This window comes from Callithrix jacchus, chromosome 8 (assembly GCF_049354715.1).
Source record: "Callithrix jacchus isolate 240 chromosome 8, calJac240_pri, whole genome shotgun sequence".
NCBI lineage: Eukaryota > Metazoa > Chordata > Mammalia > Primates > Cebidae > Callithrix > Callithrix jacchus.
The window spans coordinates 133,595,365-133,600,353 of NC_133509.1; the positions used below are offsets into that span (position 1 = coordinate 133,595,365).

The following is a 4,989-nucleotide window of genomic DNA, read 5'->3' on the forward strand; positions in this document are numbered from 1 at the left end:
GTACGCCACTGGGGATATTTGCCCAGACGAGAAGTGCAGGGGTGAACCAGGTCTGAATATCACCAAGTCCAGATCGGGACCTGCCGACCTCTTACTGCTGCCTCCTCCAAATCCTGCAAAAGCCCCACACATGGGAGATGCTGAACAAGACTGTGAGAATGATAACGAAGGATACAGAGGTAAGTGTGGGAAATGTTGCCTTTGAGACCCCTGTGACACATCCTGGTGGAAATGTCAATGGAAGAGCTGTCTAGACAGGGGTACCTGGGATCGTAGAAGAGAGGGCTGGGAGGAGCTACAGGTCAGCTGGAGTCATCAGGATATATAGACAGTAGTGGAAGCACATGAGATAAGGAGGGAGTGAAGACTAAACTGCAGAGAGGAATAGAGGGGAAAGGAAAAGAAGGGGAGGAGAGGAAAGAAGAAAGCAGGGGGAGGAGGTCAGGGGAGGGAGGAGAAGAGAGCATAGACTCAGAGTTGAAAAAGTCAGAGACCGCGAACAATCCTGGGAGGGAACAGAGAGTAAACAAACCAAATTCAAGGTGAGACTGGATCTTGGGACCCAAGAGAAGTCCACTTATCAGAACTGGACTCCATATCAAGATAAGCCATCAAACACTTTTTTTTTTTTTTTTTAGACGGAATTTCGCTCTTGTTACCCAGGCTGGAGTGCAATGGCGCGATCTCGGCTCACCGCAACCTCTGCCTCCTGGGATCAGGCAATTCTCCTGCCTCAGCCTCCTGAGTAGCTGGGATTACAGGCACGCGCCACCGTGCCCAGCTAATTTTCTGATTTTTGGTAGAAACGGGGTTTCACCTTGTTGACCAGGATGGTCTGGATCTCTTGACCTCGTGATCCACCCACCTCGGCCTCCCAAAGTGCTGGGATTACAGGCGTGAGCCACCGCGCCCGGCCCCACCACCAAACACTTTAGTCAAGCTTTGCGTCTGGACGAAGCTACTGTTTATTATAGAGCATCATCTACATTTCCCTGAATTTCGCGCATTGGAAAGGGTTAAGGGTAATTTATAGAAGACCTACATGACTGGGCACTTTAACAGATGTTATCTATAAGTGAAACTTTGCAAGGCACCGTGCTAAGCATTTCTCACCGTTATCCGATTTAATCCTAACAGTCGTCCTGTATGGTGGGTATTATTTTCCTCACGTTTCAGAGACGGATGCAAAATGCTAGAGCGTTTACAGGACTTGCCCAAGCTCACACAGCCCGGTGTTCCAGCCATGATTTCAACCTGGTTCCCCAGGTACTTCCCAACACGCCTGTCTTTGCAAATGTCTGTGAGCAATGGAAAAGGGAAAATTTCCAATGATTAGGAAAAGAGAAACTCAACAGTGCAAAGCCAAAGTGTTCATTCCTTTGTGGATGAAGAAATGAAGCCTTTGAAAGCCCATCCGTTCCTCCCTCAGGCTGATGTGAGCTCAGCCCTGCCAGGACCCCATGGACTTCCTCCCTGGCCTCTGCTGAGATCTGCATAATGCCTGCTCGGCTACCTGAGCACCTTCTCTGCCTAAGTTATGGGTGTGTTTGTTGCACTTAGATCATAAATCTCCACCCCCAGGACATTTCAGTTCTGGTGTTTATTGACCAAAGACAACTTGTGTTAAAAAATGTTTTGAGATTTTGCCAGATAATCACTACAGAATATTTGAGAAAACACTGTGTCCTCTGGTAAATGAAATCCGCAAGTAGTTGAGTTTGCTACTGAGGTAAATACCTTCCCTGTCTACTGTTTATGGCCTTGTTTTATTTTGTTTTGTTTCAAAAGAAGAGGCAGATTTTTCCTATGTGTCTCTTTACCTTCTCCTGAACTCATCAAGGGAGAATGGAGAAGAGGAATTGTCAAAATATGTTTCCCTCGGGGCCTAGAAGAGTTTTTGATTCTTTTGAACCAGAACTTTTGGCCACGTGCATCTCAGAAGCATTCAGGTGGCAAAACACCTGGAGGAGAACTGTGAAAGATAAATGACTTCGATGTATAAAAAACCAAAGATGTAAATGTGAGCTCAATCTGATGCTGACACCAGATTCTAGTATAGACATGCTTAAGACTTTAAAGAACAGTATTGGAGAAAAAGTTTAGAAAACTCGTCAATAAGCTTTGCTTAGCATGAGCACATGTGTGTCCTTGTGCATGGCTGTGAAGATCTAGAAAATACTGTCAATGGACCATGTTAATGAAGACTTATCCACTTTAAAAAAAAATAGTGTTTCTACCCAGAACATAGTTGATAACAGTTGCTTTAGATAAAGGTTTCAAAAATTCTCAAGGCAACAGGACTCAAGAAAGTCAGAGAGGCAAGGTTAGTATAAGAAAATATAGAAACCACCACACACCTACAACCATCTGATCTTTGACAAACCTGACAAAAACAAGCAATGGGGAAAGAATTTCCTGTTTAATAAATGGTGTTGGGAAAACTGGCTGACCATGTGCAGAAAGCTGAAATTGGACCCCTTCCTTAGACCTTATACAAAAATTAATTCCATATGGATTAAAGATTTGCATGTAAAACCTAACACCATAAAAACCCTAGAAGAAAACCTAGGCAATACCTAGGCAGGACATAGGCGTAGGCAAGGACTTCATGATTAAAACACAAAAAGCAATGGCACCGAAAGCCAAAACAGACAAACAGAATCTAATTAAACTTAAAAGCTTCTGCACAGCAAAGAAACAACCATTTGAGTGAACCAGCAACCAATAGAAAAAATTTTTGCAAGCTACCCAACCGACAAAGGGCTGATATCCAGAATCCGCAAAGAACTAAAACAAATATGAGGAAAAAAACAAACAACCCCATCAAAAAGTGGGCAAAGGATATGAACAGTTTTCAAAAGAAGACATTTATGTGACCAACAAACATGAAAAAATGCTCATCATCCTTGGTCATTAGAGAAATGCAAATCAAAATCACATTGAGATACCATCTCATGCCAGTTAGAATGGTGATTATTAAAAAATCTGGAGACAACAGATACTGGAGAGGATGTGGAGAAAAAGGAACACTTTTACACTGTTGGTGGGAGTGTAAATTAGTTCAACCATTGTGGAAGACAGTGTGGGGATTCCTCCAGGATTTAGAAATAGAGGTGCCGTTTGACTCAGCAATATCGTTACCGGGTATAAGCCCAAAGGATGGTAAATCGTTCTATTATAAAGACTCATGCACATGTATGTTCACTGCAGCACTGTTTACAATAGCAAAGACTTGGAACCAACCCAAATACCCATCAATGATAGACTTCATAAAGAAAATGTGGCACATACACACCATGGAATACTATGCAGCCATAGAAAAGGATGAGTTCATGTCCTTTGCATGGAAATGGATGAATCTGAAAACCATAATTCTCAGCAAACTGACACATGAACAGAAAACCAAACACCACATGTACTCACTCATAAGTGGGTGTTGAACAATGAGAACACATGGACACAGGGAGGGGAACATCAACTACTGGGGTCTGTTGGGGCTGTGGGGCTGGGGGAGGGATAGCAGGGGGTGGGGAGATTGGGGAGAGATAACCTTAGGAGGAATACCTAATGTGGGTGACGAGGGGATGGAGGCAGCAAACCACCACGGTACATGTATACCTGTGTGACAGTCCTGGAAGATCTGCCCGTGTACCTCAGAACTTAAAGTAAAATTTTAAAAAAGAAAATACAGAAACCATCAAGAGTCACCCTAGGACTCTGGGGACTTGGAGAGCAGGTGTCTCTTTTCGGAGACAGCCATTTCTTAGGTTCAGGGGTCTCCAACCCTGTTGACTCAAGCTTTGTCTATCTTCTGATCTCTCAGTAGAAGCAGAAATTCACATTCTAATGTGGCAAATCTGAATGTTAAATGTTTATTGCTTATTACAAAAAAAAAACAATGTGAAGACCAAACAAAACCCATCTGCAAGCCAGACCTAACAAAGGCTACTGGCTGTGGCTGTAGCCAACGTCCGTCTTAGCTGCAGAATCATGGTTCATTACTAGCAGTTGTTGCTTTCCAGAGTGAGGGGTTGGCCCTTGACTTTCTATTAATTATTCAGACTGAGTGCTTATGGTTTTCTCAGAAACATGAGACTGTATGAAAGCAAAAGAGGGACACAGGAGCTCAGCCTCAACTACCTGCCTCCTTTCCCCTGGTACCCGAGAGCCTGCACTGCTCCAAAGGGGCTGCCCTGACTTTTGTTTGCTTCACTTCAGTGTTAGGTTTGATGTTCACTCCACTCATGATAGTAGCAGGTTCATTGAACAACCATCATCTGTGAGTTGTCGTTTGGTTCTTTTCCCCATCATCTTATCCAGTCTCTGCTTTAAGGTCGATGCTAAGGTTACCTTCCTTCCACAGATGATGACATGATTTGGTCCCCACTCAAATCTCATCTTGAATTCCATAATCTCCACGTGTTGTGGGAGGGACCCAGTGACAAGTAATTGAATAACAGGGGTAGGGCAGGTCTTTTCTATGCTGTTCTCATGATAGTGAATACGTCTCACGAGACTTGGTGGTTTTATAAAGGGAAATTGCCCTGCACACACTCTCTTGCCTGCTGCCATGTAAGATGTGACTTTGCTTCTCCTTGCCTTCTGCCAAGATTGAGGCCTCTCCAGCCTTGCTGAACTGTGAGTCAATTAAACCTCTTTCCTTTAAAAATTACCCAGTCTTAGGTATGTCTTTATTAGCAGCATGAGAATAGACTAACACAGATGGAAAACTCAAATACGTTGAGATGCCTGCCCGAGGCCACTGACCTGGTTGCCACATCCAGGATTCAAACCCAGCTTTGTCTCTCTTCAGGGCCCATCCTCAGGTCCTGCCATACTGCCTGTCTCTGTACACAGCTGTGCAACTTTTAGCCAGCTCCTACTGTACCTGCCTGGGCTCCACAAGTCCCCTGCAGCCCACCTGGTCTCTGTGTGCTCGGGTCTCCAACCTCAAGGCTCCTCACTGTCCTTAGCTTTGAGTTTTCTGCC

At 44.3% G+C, this 4,989-nt stretch overlaps 1 long non-coding RNA gene across 1 annotated transcript; it reads left to right on the forward strand.

Annotated features, from left to right (window-relative positions):
• Positions 1 to 4,672, forward strand: LOC144577572 (uncharacterized). Its single transcript, XR_013521747.1, has 2 exons — positions 1 to 179; positions 639 to 4,672. It is a non-coding gene; the product is annotated as an uncharacterized LOC144577572 (long non-coding RNA).
• The last annotated feature ends 317 nt before the right edge of the window (positions 4,673 to 4,989 follow it).